The sequence below is a fragment of the Siphateles boraxobius genome, unplaced genomic scaffold, assembly GCF_051911475.1.
Source record: "Siphateles boraxobius isolate OS27281-9 unplaced genomic scaffold, OSU_SipBor_1 56, whole genome shotgun sequence".
In the NCBI taxonomy this organism is placed as follows: Eukaryota; Metazoa; Chordata; class Actinopteri; order Cypriniformes; family Leuciscidae; genus Siphateles; species Siphateles boraxobius.
This window is the reverse complement of record NW_027509182.1, coordinates 7,726,982-7,743,644: the sequence shown is the minus strand read 5'-3', so window position 1 is coordinate 7,743,644 and position 16,663 is coordinate 7,726,982.

Here is a 16,663-nt window from a genome sequence, read left to right as displayed (position 1 = left end):
GTAAAACCGCATTTTTCCATCTTAAAAATATATCTAAATTACGTCATATGCTCTCATTGACAAATGCGGAACAACTAGTTCATGCGTTCATGACATCAAGGCTAGATTATTGTAATGCTCTACTGGGTGGTTGCCCTGCACGCTTAATAAACAAACTACAGATAGTTCAAAACGCAGCCGCTAGAGTTCTTACCAGAACCAAGAAGTACGACCATATTAGCCCGGTTCTGTCAACACTGCATTGGCTCCCTATTAAACATCGTATAAATTTTAAAATATTGCTGATTACTTACAAAGCACTAAATGGTTTTGCTCCCCAGTACTTGAGTGAGCTCTTAACGCATTATAGTCCTTCACGTCTATTGCGATCTCAAAATTCTGGCCAGTTGATAATACCTAGAATATCTAAATCGACTGCTGCCGGTAGATCCTTTTCCTATTTAGCACCAAAACTTTGGAACAATCTTCCTAACATTGTCCGGGAAGCAGACACAGTCTGTCAGTTCAAAGCTAGACAAAAAACACATCTCTTTGACCTAGCATTCACATAACACTCTATAGACTTCTATAATTCAATATTAGGCTGCTTAGATTAGGTCAGCCGGAACTGGGAACACTTCCCTTAAATCCTGATGTACTCGTTACATCATAAGAAGAATGGCATCTACGCTAATTTTAGTGTCTTTGTTTATCCCGAGGTTTTCCCGCAGCCTGCCGGATCCAGGCTGTTTCCAGATCTGACGAAGGACTTTCGTCTGGACCTGATGACAATGCAGTGCTGAAGTGCCAACTAGCCTCTCCCTATGGAGGATCCCTATACCACTCTACAGATAAAGCGTTGTGGAATTTTTTTGGTTCGCGTACCAACCCGAAGTGATAAGATAAAATAAAATTCTGCATCAAAATTTAAAGACAAGACAAGTAGTTTGTTTAGGCATGGTTTGTAAGGAATTACAAACCTGCGCACATATTCAAACGCACATAACTATGGAATCAATTCTTAATGCGCATGTGAACGCCATCAGCATCTATCACAGGTTCACGTTTAAAGTCTGTTTAGAGAGAACGGTGTCGTCTTAGCGGCCCCTAATTTAATAACAAACTATCATTTAGACGGAAGTGAATCAATCAAAACTAACTTTAGCTGGAAAAAACATTTTTCAAGAACCACTATAAAACTAAACCAATCTCTGTTACCTTAAATTATATATTTATCTCTGTAAAGCTGCTTTGAAACAATCTACATTGTTAAAAGCGCTATATAAATGAGGATGACTTGACTTGACTTGACAAATTAGCTTTATCGTGCAACATTTTTATATTTCACAACCATGAGCAATAAATGTTATTTATTAGCAGAAATCACAGGGTGTAAAAAACCCATTTATACTGTGAAAATTAGTATTATAAATATGAGTAAAATAACATCTTTGAAATGTATTTTGTTTTGTTTTGTTTACATTTTTAATGCTATTTTTCTTTTCAGTGTCCAAACATCTTTATCCCAACACCATTTTGACAGCGGGATGTCAAGATCAATCAGGTGCAAGACTTCTTTTTTTACCATCGAGACCACAAGTTTTGTTATGCTTAATTTATATCAGGAGCAACTTAATTTACATTGTGGGTGTAACTTTTTTAGAAAATGAATAAAAGTTTTGTTTTCAATGTCTGATGTTCTACGCCTTCTAGTAAATATAGACCCAAATAAAGCACCTGCCAAAGGCAAACAAACTTCTTGTAAATTCAGATCATACCCCCTGTAGCATCGGGACCAATCACACACAAATTATTAAATTTATATTCATATTCATGTATTATATTCATATTTAATGAATAGTCCGGCACACTCACTCTCCCAACTAAGATATGTGGCCAACTTCCCCTGAAACTAACACCACTGGCAGAACTCAGTGTCCGGTTACATTGATAAGAATTTTACGACCCTGGAATTCCTGAGAGATGTGACTCTTACTTAAATCTTACTGAGAAGGAGATTTAAGCCCTGTTAATCCTATATATTCTATACATACATACATACATACATATATATATATATATATATATATCACTTGAGAAATGTATAAACATGTATCTAATTTTCACCTCTCATGATTTTCCTTCTGATGTTGTTTTGGCCTATGTTTTCTTGTAAACTCTAATGGGTTAATGTTTCAGACTTTGCATACTATGGTTAAACAGAATCATATGTGTTGCACGTTTGGTTTCTATAAACTCCTATCTTCGTTCCCCATTTGTTAATTTACATTGCATTTTGCTAACTTTGTGACGCTTGGGTATTATAAGAATCTTGAAGATTCTTTTCTTTAACACTCAATGAAATTACAGATTAAAATGTGCTGCCTGAACACAGAGTCGTTAAATTTTCCCTCCAAAGGAAACATTTCTTATTGGCTCACAGACCCCCAGAGGGTGTGACATCTTCATGTTAAAAATCACTGATCACAAGATAAGCTTGCTCTTGCTCCTGCTTCTCAACTGCTGGTTGATGTCTGGGGGGACCCCCACCAGGTCCCATAGGCCCCGGCAGGCTTTGACCACACTCACGGAACCGTCAACAACTTCAATTTACGATCTTGACCCTGTTACATGCTCTAAGCGCTGTACATGCTAGGAAATACTTATTTTTCTGTGGAAATGAAAGATACCTAGATATTTTCTTAGAATAAATGAATAATCAAAAGAGTTCGTTGGACGAACTGCTTAATTGATTGTAATGTTAATTTAGCTACCTCAAATTAATCATTAACTGAGCCAGATATTTATAATCAATTATAACCAGTTATTATTGATTATTAATATTTAATTGAGCTGATTTGCTACACCCCAGAAAGGATGTATATCTTGTACTGTACTTGAACTGTAAATGTACTTAATATATCTAGCCATGGAAGTGCGGTTTATTCAAATGTGGATGTAAATGTCTGACTCTTGTGGTTCTTTAAAATTTACATAAATCTAAAAAAAGTTCTAGCCTATAGGCCTGAGAGCTTGTTTTGTTTTTTCATGCTGTTGGACACATTGAAGGATTCTGGATGTGTAATTACCAGCCCCTGCTGTGTGACCGATCTCACCAGACCGATTGGAGGAAAACAGGGACAAAGAACAATGTGACGAGTAATTAAAGTGGCCCATGGAGGGATCACAGCAGACACGCTTGGGTCTGACATGTTTACCCAACACTTGGGCCTCCTTCTGACGTACAGGTGGCAAAGCGGGCGGATAAAAGTGAAAATGAGAAGCTTAATTGAGTTTTCCTTATGAATCTTTCCCCACCCTCCCCTTTTCCTCCAATGGAACTGGATCTGCTCTCCAACTGAGCTCTGAAACCAAGCCAGACAGTTCTGACTTGATTGGTTGTTTCAGAATTGAAATAACACCAAGTCTCAGAATCTAGATGAACAAAGTGATGAAATGTCGCTAAATTACATTTACAAGATGGTAAAAGTCAGCTCGGGCTGGATTATTCAATAAGGTTATTTATTTATTGAGAAGCTTTGATTAATCCTTACAGGCCAGTAATCATTACAGTAGATGAAACCTTAAGTAAATATTTTCAAGGATCATCATCATCACCATTGTGCTTGGACCTTCAAGGCAAATTTGTCGGGTAGATTTTTTTATGTTTTTGAAAAACTGCATTGAAAAAGGCTGCATTTATTTGAGCAAAAAAACTTTTCTATCATTGCACATTCATGGTCCATGGGCTGGTAGAACACTGATATGCTAAACAAAAAAAATGACATATAAGCTATAAGATGGACTGGACAAAGAAGAGATTCTGTTAAAGAAACTTGTTTATTGAATGTATGAATAGATGCCTTGAATAAAAAAGATAAATTGAATAATTACATTTAGAAATGAACCGATTACATTTAGAAATGAACCGATTACATTTAGTTATAAACATTCAGCACAGTAAGACAGTAATACAGCAGCTGTTTGGAATGAAATGTGGATTTGGTGTGAGAAATTGGAATTGTGGGATTGTGTACATAAACCAACCAAGGTTATTGTGGTTGAAGCCTCGAAGGAAGCAGAGAGTGAATCGTAGTGTATCACAGATCAATTATTTAATACTGAGTAATAAAATTTAGATATGATACTGTAAACCATTAAGATTACTTGTTAAGAAAGGTTCAGAACATCATAATTTTTCTGTAGTTATACAAATAAATAATCCTTTATAATTGAAGTTGATGCAATTATACCCTTATAATTATATATAATTGATACCATTTTCATTTTTGCATGAATACGATTTGAAAGTTCTGTTTATTTTGTTAATCTTTTATATACAGTATCTATATCTCAAAATATAGCTTTAGCTTATGACACAAATTAACCCCCAAGAAAATAAGAAGGCTCACCCCTTTCTAAATAAATTAACTTAATAACCTTGTTTTAGTGACATACAATATACAGTTCAATAGTATAGGGTTAATAAGATTGTTTTAAAATGTATACTTTTATTCAGCAAGGATCCATTAAACTGATCAAAAGTGACAGTAAAGTCCCTTCTCAGGGGAAGAAAGCTGGATCAATCCGAATTTACAGCTCTGAGAAGAAGTCGCAGGTTATAATAGAACCTAGAAAAACTTGCTATTTACAGGTCCTTCTCAAAAAAATAGCATATTGTGATAAAGTTCATTATTTTCCATAATGTAATGATAAAAATTAAACTTTCATATATTTTAGATTCATTGCACACCAACTGAAATATTTCAGGTCTTTTATTGTTTTAATACTGATGATTTGGCATACAGCTCATGAAAACCCAAAATTCCTATCTCAAAAAATTTGCATATTTCATCCGAACAATAAAATAAGTGTTTTTAATACAAAAAAAGTCAACCTTCAAATAATTATGTTCAGTTATGCACTCAATACTTGGTCGGGAATCCTTTTGCAGAAATTACTGCTTCAATGCGGCGTGGCATGGAGGCAATCAGCCTGTGGCACTGCTGAGGTGTTATGGAGGCCCAGGATGCTTCGATAGCGGCCTTAAGCTCATCCAGAGTGTTGGGTCTTGCGTCTCTCAACTTTCTCTTCACAATATCCCACAGATTCTCTATGGGGTTCAGGTCAGGAGAGTTGGCAGGCCAATTGAGGACAGTAATACCATGGTCAGTAAATTATTTACCAGTGGTTTTGGCACTGTGAGCAGGTGCCAGGTCGTGCTGAAAAATGAAATCTTCATCTCCATTAAGCTTTTCAGCAGATGGAAGCATGAAGTGCTCCAAAATCTTCTGATAGCTAGCTGCATTGACCCTGCCCTTGATAAAACACAGTGGACCAACACCAGCAGCTGACATGGCACCCCAGACCATCACTGACTGTGGGTACTTGACACTGGACTTCAGTCACTTTGGCATTTCCTTCTCCTCAGTCTTCCTCCAGACTCCGAATGACATGCAAAATTTGCTTTTATCTGAAAAAAGTACTTTGGACCACTGAGCAACAGTCAAGTGCTGCTTCTCTGTAGCCCAGGTCAGGCGCTTCTGCCACTGTTTCTGGTTCAAAAGTGGCTTGACCTGGGGAATGCGGCACCTGTAGCCCATTTCCTGCACACGCCTGTGCACGGTGGCTCTGGATGTTTCTACTCCAGACTCAGTCCACTGGAATCGGTCCTTCTCCACAATCTTCCTCAGGGTCCGGTCACCTCTTCTCGTTGTGCAGCGTTTTTTGCCACACTTTGTCCTTCCCACAGACTTCCCACTGAGGTGCCTTGATACAGCACTCTGGGAACAGCCTATTTGTTCAGAAAGTCTTACCCTCTTGCTTTAGGGTGTCACTGATCGGCAGTCTTACCCATGATTGCGGTTCTGAGTAATGAAACAGGCTGGGAGTTTTTAAAAGCCTCAGGAATCTTTTGCAGGTGTTTAGAGTTAATTAGTTGATTCAGATGATTAGGTTAATAGCTCGTTTAGAGACCCTTTTCATGATATGCTAATTTTTTGAGGTAGGAATTTTGGGTTTTCATGAGCTGTATCCCAAAATCATCAGTATTAAAACAATAAAAGACCTGAAATATTTCAGTGGGTGTGCAATGAATCTAAAATATATGAAAGTTTAATTTTTATCATTACATTATGGAAAATAATTAACTTTATCACAATATGCTAATTATTTGGGAAGGACCTGTATATTCAATCTGAATATGAACAACAAACACAAATAGCGCAGCAAGAAGTGTAAACAATTGTGAAAATTACAGTACAAATGATTTTCGCAAACTATAAGTAGAATTTACATACATCAACTGATGAGGTTGATTGATACATTACATCAACAGGAACTATTGGCGGCGCCAGTTATCTCCGTCTGACGCAATTCCACTGGGACATGCTGTTTTATATTTGGTTTTGAATTGGGTTATGCTTTGTCAGAGAGTGCTCTCATGCAAAGCTGTTATTTTGTGTTTTTCAAATATGCATGCACGCACTCACGCAACTACTTTCACTTTACCTCAGTTCAAATTTCCAAAGAAAGATGCTAATTGTTGGTGTTGGTGCAAAAGACCAAAACCTATGTTTAATGGTTGAGTAGATGATATTTTCAACTAATCTGGGCATGGGAGTGGGACTAAGCATCAACAATCTGAAGGGGATGGATTGGAATCCACTGCTGCTTCAATGTATATGTAATGAGTGATTATAATCAAGGTATTAATCAATATTTTTCCTTCCAAATATCAAATGAGTTGAATGACTTCTCTGGAGATTTTACTTTGTTATAGAATTTACCAGTGTGATTACTGAAATGTTCTTTTCATGTATTCTTTAATGTCTGTATTTGATATCTGAATGCAGTAACAGTCCTTGCTTATTTGTCCCAGCTACCAGAAATGAAATATGAACTTGTTTTGTGATTGAAAAAGGTCTTCAACGTGTTAAAACATATAGGGGTCATTGAAGCCAATAGTTTAAGGGGCCATTTCTTTGTTAAAGCCTTAGTCCGTTAGACTAAAGTTTAGCTATCCTTGAGAGAAAGATCAAATTATCTTGATGTTTTGAGAGGACTCTCCTGTTTATAGTTAGAGCCTGGCCAAATCCAAACATGGAAAAGCTGTGTCGGTGTGTGTGTTAGTCTTCTTGGTTACAGCTTAAGGAACCACTGGCATTATTGACTGAGTTGTTGTTCTGGGTATGCTGGCGCCCAGCAACCCAAATCTGTGACCTGGTGTCATGGGAACACACAGGAAAACAGGAAGATCCAAATGCAGTATATTTATTATTAGGGCAATCCAATTCATAGTCATCCAGGCAGGGTTCAAAGTCCATTTTAGCATTCCAAACACAAGAAACAAAACAAGAAACAGGCTAGAACACAGACCAGAAGAGTAGTGACGGATAACAACGACTCAGTGATAAACACTAAAACAGACAGGGTATATATACACACAGAACTAACAAGGTGATGGGAAACAGCTGAGTGCAATGAACTGATGTGTAACAGACAGAATGCTGGGAAATGAAGTCTAACGTGAAAGACACCGTGAGAACGAGGACCTCTAGTGTCAACCCAGGGAACACAAACCAGACATTGTGACAGGGTGGTGAAGACCCTTCGGGCGGCCAGGGCGGTGAAGACCCTTCGGTCGACCATGGCGGTGAAGACACCTCGGGCGACCAGGGCGGTGAAGACCCTTCGGGCGGCCATGGCGGTGAAGACCCTTCGGGTTGCCATGGCAGTGACGACCAGGGCGAATACGACCACTCGGGCGACCATGGCACAGGAAAAGCAACCGGCTCAGGCACAGACAGAGGCTCAGGAACAGACACCGGCTCAGGAACAGACACCGGCTCAGGAACAGACACCGGCTCAGGAACAGACACCGGCTCATCAGTGACCATCTTGTCCGGAGACACTGGCTCGGCAGACGTGACTTGAACAGTCTCTGGATCGGCAGACGTGACGTGAACAGTCTCTGGATCGGCAGACGTGACCTGAAAAGTCTCTGGATCGGCAGACGTGACCTGAACAGTCTCTGGATTGGCAGACGTGACCTTAACAGTCTCTGGATTGGCAGACATGACCTGAACAGTCTCTGGATCGCAGACGTGACATGAACAGTCTCTGGATCGGCAGAACTCCTGTATTTCCTCCATGCATGCAATACTGCCAATGCATAAAAGAGGAAGACAGCCCTCGTGGCCATGGCAGGACTGATGGTGGGCAGCTCCAGGACGATCTCCGGGATGACAGCAGGCTGCACGGGCACCACCTCCGGGACGACAGCGGGTTGCACGGGGATGGCCTCCGGGACGACAGCGGGCTGCAAGGGGACGGTCTCCGGGATTACAGCGGGCTGCACAGGGACGGCCTCCGGGACGACAACGGGCTGCACGGGGAAGACCTCCGGGACGACATCGGGCTGCAAGGGGACGACCTCCGGGACAACAGCGGGCTGCACGGGCACTGCCACCGGGACAATAACGGGCTGCACGGGCACTGCCACCGGGATTGCCTCTGGTTCACTGGGGAGGCAGGAAGTCTTCCTCCTCCTCCGCAGTTTTTAATGGTGAGGTGCAGGCTCCGGGCTGGACAGGACCCGCGGTGATGGGAGCTCTGGGCTGAGCATCACCGGCCCATGGTCGGAGAAAGACCAAACTGGAGAGTGCTTCAGGGGCCCACTTCTAGGACCTCCTCTCCTGCGGCCTCCACGAGTCCCCGAAAACTTGGCCAGACGGGTTCCCCTAAAAGATTCTCGGTCATCGGTGGAAGGGTGCTCAGGGGAATTGACCACCATGGCCTCAGTCTGGCGGGCCCATAAACCAAGGCACTGAAAAATGTTAATATGGGGGGGAATCTCTTCAACCTGCGAATTCCCCCTCTGTTGCCTCCTCTCCCTCTCGGCATTTGGGGAAGATCCACAAAAGTCCATACTGCTGGATCTATTTTTTGACGGAGTCGTTCTGTCACGGGAACACACAGGAAAACAGGAAGATCCAAATGCAGTATATTTATTATTAGGGCAATCCAATTCATAGTCATCCAGGCAAGGTTCAAAGTCCATTTTAGCAATCCAAACACAATAAACAAAACAAGAAACAGGCTAGAACACAGACCAGAAGTGTAGTGATGAATAACGACGACTCCATGATAAACACTAAAACAGACAGGGTATATATACACACAGAACTAACAAGGTGATGGGAAACAGCTGAGTGCAATGAACTGATGAGTGACAGACAGAATGCTGGGAAATTAAGTCAAACGTGAACGACACCGTGAGAACGAGGACCTCTAGTGACAACCCAGGGAACACAAACCAGACACTGTGACACCTGGAAGGTCATGATGTGGCTAACTTCAGGGTCCGAGTGTCAGCTATAATCGATGGAGATATGCTTCCATCTATCTGTATATGTGTGGAAAATTACTGTGTTTATCTATTTCTTAGCCAATGAGAATCATTCAACCTGTAAGCAATGACGTAGCTTAGACCTTGGAAATGGTATAACTGCTGTGATCTTTGTAACTGTAAGGGGGGGGGCGGCCTACGAACTCCTGTGAGAGTCTTGAATCTGACTTCTGCTGATGAAACTCCAAACTATCTTGAGTAAAACTTTTCTTTCATTTACTATAATTCTGACTCTGGGTCTTCATTCTTCATATCTGGTTCTGGGTCTTTGACTGCATACCCCTTACAAATCATTCATGTTTGGCTCAGAGGAACAAACCGCATGGCTTTCTTTGACTAATCAATGCTGATCATAACTTTATGATGCAATCACATTCACTACAGAGCATCTGAATGTCCAAACGGGATTACCACAGAAGAGCTGTGAATCTCCTCTTTATGGGACTTTTTAAAGCATACAGATTGGATTAGCAGTTCAAAGGTTATTAAACATTAAAGAACAAGAGTTATTTTTAGCCGACGGCGACTGTATAGGTCTTTAAGGGTTAAGACACAGGCCACTTCAGGGTTCTTAAGCTTGGAGTGAGATCACATGCGGTTTGGGGGGGCGCCCTAATGGAGCCCCGCCTCTGCCCATCCCCGTCCCCCAATTTTACCTATTGTTCATAATTAACCAGCCCAAATTGAAATTATAACAATTGGTAAATCACTCACTCGGTGAGTTTCACGTCTTTGTAAATTAAAGTTTAATGCGTTTTATGAATGATTGTTCCAGTGCCCCTATGAAACCATTGTGGAGGTGGGGGGTGCTAACACAGAAACCATTAATTCTCGGGACAGCAGCATTTGTCCAAATTTCAATCTTAAACGTTTCTATTTCATCAGAAACGATCTTAAAACAGGGCTTTAAGTGTAAAATACCGAACTTGTCCTTTAAAGGTGTAATGTGTAAAAATTTTGAGTATCTATTAACAGAAATGCAATATGACATCCATAACTATGTTTTCAGTGGCGTATAAAGAACTTACTTATTCTAAGGTAATAAAAACATTACGGTTTATTGAGACATTTATATCTACATAACCGCGGGCACCCCTTTCTATGAAGGTCGATATATTGTGACGTCATGTTTCTACCGTAGCCGAACGTGAACAAACAGCGCTACAAAGCGCGTTTCGTCACTACCTTGAAAGAGAAGCCACAGAAAGCTAGAAGCTAGCCATAAACACCGTGAGTAGTGACTTTTCCCTTGTCGGTGGTGTAAAATATGTAGTTGGATTGTTTCATGTAACTTAGTTCTTCTCCCTCGCTGTGTTATGGCTTTGCTATGTGGGGATAAATGTGCTGGTTACGTTCGTGAGACAGCTGATTACTACTCTTGTCATTGACCGTAAAACAGTAACGTTACAGGAATCACCAACCCGTCGATCGCGGTCGACAAGTCGATCTTGGAAGCATTTTAAGTCGATCGCAAAGAGTTTTAAAAATCAGAGAAAAAAAGCCTATTGTGTGTAGTAAATGGTGTCTAGGGGATGCGGAGGCGCGCGCGCTGTTACAATCATGCCATTTTTGCCGGCGCACCTTTGGGCTCATGCGGACACTTCGAGTTTAAACAAGGCTTTACGCTTTATCCAGCTCAGCCACAGTAAAAGCTCATTATTAGCCAGCTAAACTTTTACTACCCTGTTAGAAAAAATATATAGTTGCATAGTTATAGCCCAGAAGTTTCCAAGAAACACAGCAGTAATGACTTTATGAACTTCTTCACTTATAAGATCGAAAATATCAGGGACAAAATTATAACTATGCAACCGTCTACTACAGTACCGCATTAGGGAGTGCATTGTAGTCTCCCTGAGGAAAAATTTGATTCATTTGTTGCTATAGGAGAAGAAGAATTTTCGCACAATCGCTAACTCATCTAAATCGACAACTTGTATGTTATACCCTATACCGACTAAACTATTGAAAGAGATGCTTCCAGAGGTCATAGATCCTCTTCTCAATATCATTAATTCGTCTTTGTCTCTAGGATACGTACCAAAACCCTTTAAGCTGGCTAAGGGCTGGGCGATAAATCGATTTTATCAATTAACTTGAATGTGTAGTTTATGGCGATTTTTTTTTATGAAAATCGGTTTTCTCTTTAAAAACCGCCGACGCTCCCCTCTGGGCTCCCGTAGTTCCGACCGGGCTCAGCGCTTGCCATGATAGAGATACACAAACAACATGGCAAATGAACAAGACCACTCTCACGCCACACATCCCATCCCTTTTCTCACGCAGAGAAAAATCGCGAATCAAAGAGGACACTGACAATGACAGACAAGACAGAGCAGGTTACTATCGATATGAAACAGATTCTCAGCTCTCAGATTCTGACAATTTAATTACGAAATTCAAACAATAAACACCGTTTTGGCGCTTGTAAATGTGACGTGAAAGAACGCTGGCAGATCTCAGTTCAAGCGGCATGTGAACCGATCATCTGTTACTCTTTACTACCAACTTACCGAAATGTTATAAAATCGATCGATCAGTGTTTTTCAACTGCGGAAAGATGTCCATAAAACAGCTGGAGAACAACATATGTCACGTAACGTTACATTTACCACAGGATGCCTTTTAATGACCCATAGCACGCATGTTAGTTGGACTTAAAATAATTGCTATAGAGAGGAGTATTTTGCTAAATATGATAACTATATTACACATTTATTATATTTTTTACCTATATCATTAAAATAGTATAACGTTGTTATTGTAAAAACGCATTATATTTAATTTGAGTTAGTTTTAACCTTTAATAATACCAACTGACAGGGCTCTCTGTATATTTACAGCATTAGGGTGATTTTATTTATTTATTTACATTTTTTTTGGAGAACAATTAACACATTAACTGTCTACTGTACCTATTTATCCAAAGGAATTTATATTGAATCAAGATCAGAATCAAATCACAAGAATTGAATTGAAATTGTGAAATTTGTGTTAAATAATAATAAAAACAGTAGCATACCAGTAAACTTAATAAAATTATGTTTAGTTACCAAATAATTTGACAATCACAATACATTTATTGTGATGCAAGTTTTTTGTTTTTTTTACACATCCCCCCAATCCCAATCCACCCATTTTATTTTATGTTACATTTTCATTGTTTTCAAAGACAGGGCCTGTCCTCTTGTCTTTTTGGCTTGTTGTTTCTGATTGCATTTTAATCGAGATCAAATCCCAGAAGGGAATATTAAAACAAAATAAAGTTAAAACTTGTTTTGAACAATTTCTTTGTCATCTGCAGATTGATTTTAAGTAGGGAGAGAAAAAAATCGATTTAAATCGTAAATCAGATTTTTGGTGAAAAAATCAGGGATTTTTTTTAGGCCATATCGCCCAGCCCTAAGCTGGCTATGATTAAACCGCTTGTTGAAAAAACGCAAGTTGATCCTACGGAATTAGTCAATTACAGGCCGATCTCGAATTTGCCTTTTCTGTCAAAGATATTAGAAAAGGCAGTATCCTCACAACTGTGTTCCTTTCTTGAAGGAAATGCTATCTGCGAGGATTTTCAGTCCGGATTTAGACCGTACCATAGTACTGACACTGCTCTCATTAAAGTCACAAATGATTTGCTCTTATCATCCGATCGTGGTTGTATCTCTCTATTAGTGTTACTTGATCTTAGTGCTGCATTTGACAACATTGACCACAAAATTCTATTAAATAGACTAGAAAACTATGTTGGCATTAGTGGAATTGCACTAGCATGGTTTAAATCATACTTATCTGACCGTTATCAGTTTGTAGCAGTAAATGAAGAGATGTCTTATCGGTCAAAAGTTCAGTATGGCGTACCACAAGGCTCAGTACTAGGACCGCTGCTGTTCACTCTGTAAATGCTACCGTTAGGAGATATCATTAGGAAACATGTAATTAGTTTTCACTGTTATGCTGATGATACTCAGCTCTATATTTCCTCAAAACCTAACGAAACTTACCAATTCACAAAATTAATGGAATGCATAGCTGATAAAAAATTGGATGACTAGTAATTTCCTTCTACTAAAGTCTGAAAAAACAGAGATTCTAATTATTGGACAAAAAACTTCCACACGCAATAACCTAGAATACTGTTTAACACTTGATGGCTGCTCTGTCAAGTCTTCGTCGTCAGTTAGGAACCTGGGTGTGCTCTTTGATACCAATCTCTCATTTGAAAGTCACGTGTCTAGTATCTGTAAAAGCGCATTTTTCAATCTTAGAAATATATCTAAATTATGTCATATGCTCTCATTGACAAATGCGGAACAATTAGTTCATGCGTTCATGACCTCAAGGCTAGATTATTGTAATGCTCTACTGGGTGGTTGCCCTGCACGCTTAATAAACAAACTACAGCTGGTCCAAAACGCAGCCGCTAGAGTTCTTACCAGAACCAGGAAGTATGACCATATTAGCCCAGTTCTGTCAACACTGCATTGGCTCCCTATTAAACATCGGGTGCTTCTCATTTCTTATTTGTGCATCCTCGTTTCCTTTCCTCGTTTCCTTTCCTAGCACCTCAGCTCCTCCCCCTGTAGGTTGTGAGGGGAGGCTGCAAGGAAAGAAAATGAGGACGGAGGAATCGAATGTAAGCTTTTTTTATACATTGGAATACTTGATCACTCGAGCGTCACTTCACAGCGTCATCAGCAGCGCTCCAAGGATCTGCCCTTATGTTGTTGAAGTTTGTTTATTTAAGAAATTCATAATGAATAATAATAAAGCAAGATGCCCTGTTGAAATATGTGAGATGTGTGGTTTATATAAACTGCAAGGGTAAAGTATAAATTCAAATTATTGTGACCGATGTGAAGGGGGAGGAGAATATATACGTGCGTCACGTTTAGTCAATAAAACACTTCCGCATAGGATACACCTGTGTATCCTCGCTCATGACTCCTCTGAAAGCCTCCTCACTCCTCGATCCTCGACTCCTCACGGTGCAATTAGAGAATTGAGATGTCCTTCAAGATGGCTGTGCTTGATTGGTTTCCGGGTCATAGGATGGAGGACAGAGGAGCGAGGAGAGGAGGAGGGATATTGATAAGCACCCATCGTATACATTTTAAAATATTACTGATTACTTACAAAGCACTAAATGGTTTAGCTCCCCAGTACTTGAGCGAGCTCTTAACCCATTATAGTCCTTGACGTCTATTGTGATCTCAAAATTCTGGCCAGTTGATAATACCTAGAATATCTAAATCAACTGCTGGCGGTAGATCCTTTTCCTATTTAGCACTAAAACTTTGGAGCAATCTTCCTAACATTGTCCGGGAAGCAGACACAGTCTGTCAGTTCAAATCTAGACTAAAAACACATCTCTTTGGCTTAGCATACACATAACACATTATAGATTGCTATAATTCAATGTTAGGCTGCATTGTTTAGATCAGCCGGAACCGGGAACACTTCCCATAAATACTGATGTACTTTGTACATCATAAGAAGGATGGCGTCTACGCTAATATTAGTCTCTCTGTTTATCCCGAGGTTTACCGCAGTCCGCCGGATCCAGGCCATATCCAGATCTGATGAAGGATCATCACATGGACACGACGACAACGCATCCCTTAAGTGCCAGCCTCATCAACACTGTGAAGGCCTCATGCACACCTCAACAAACTCATCTCCATACCGGCGTGATGACTTCGACCCCTAACCAGATGAACTGGATAAATATTGTGAAAGTTCTGATCCAATCTGACTTCTGACCTATTAGGCTGCCTAAATCATAATCATACACTGTTGGTTTGTTGATCAAAGGAGGACTGGCCCCCCGACTGAGCCTGGGTTCTCCCAAGGTTTTTTTCTACATTCTGTCACCTGATGGAGTTTCGGTTCCTTGCCACTGTCGCCTTTTTTTCCGCCTTCCTTCGCCATTGGCTTTTGGCTTGCTTAGTTGGGGACATTTAACATTTAATTTTGAATTTAACAATACTCTTAAAACTTTACTTTCCTGTTATCTCTGTAAAGCTGCTTTGAAACAATTTGTATTGTAAAAGCGCTATATAAATAAAGATGACTAGTTTCATGTGGTTCTTCTCCCTCGCTGTATTACGGGTTTGCTATGAAGGGGAAATGTGCTGGTTACGTTTGTGAGACAATCAGCTGATTACTATTATTATATTATATATTAAGACCCTTGATCCTCACCTGACTATGGCTTTGTAAACTTTATCCATGATGTGGTTTATAATGGACTGTGGTACAGAAACAGTGACAATGTTACACACTTATCGAGTTGATCATGATAACTTTGTGTTTTTGGGATGGGTGTTGAGCATTGTCTTTCAAGTGAAACAGAGCTGAACCATTGACGTGTTAAACACTATTATCATTTCTTCCAAAACCAAATTTTTCCGCCATAGTCGTTGCCTGGGTTATGGTCGTGTACGTAAGTGTGGAGTGGAGCCAAGCGTGCCGCACAAGCCCTGAAAAGTGAAGCCAAAGCGTCTCGAACCCCCGGTGACTGGTCCTAGTATAGGTCATAAACCCCGCCTCCCCATGTTATTCAACAGGACGTGAGGCAACTAAACAATTAAATTACACTTCACATATCTTTTTTCCAAAGATAGTTTCTGTCATTTACTGTATTTTTTATCACGCTGATGTAATTTCAAGTGTTTGTTTTTAAAATAAGTTAGTTTTTAGTTAGTTATTTAATGCTATAAAAACGGTGCAGTGACGTCATGATTGACAGGATCTCTGTGCGAAGTAGTCACTGAAGCACCAACGGACTTCGGAATCTCCGGAGGATTGAGGAGATTGTATTTACTTTATTTTAACAAGCCTCTTGTCGTACTGCAATCAACAGACATCAAAATTGGAGCAGAACGGAGGAACGGAGCAGACATAGGGTCCATCTTTTTTTACATTCTATGGGGGGAGCTATCAAATTAGGGGCGAGATCCTTTTGGGGTAGTAGGAGTGTTTGTTTTGGTGATTTCAAATATCAGCATTGGCCAAAAGTGTTTTTCAAAAACTACTGATCCCTCCTTTAAGTACAGAGGGCAAACAAAAAAGCTGACGGATTAATTAACGAGAGACAGGTGAATTAGATGAACCAATGAAACAAATGGGAAAACAGGCAAACAGAGAGTGAACCCAATGAAAACAAAGACAAAACAAAGAATAACTCTGACTGTAAAGCATAGCTGAAAATTTTAAATAGTCATCAGTTGTCTAGATTACAGGCATTTTCTCATCCAACTTCATTTGGGAGTAATC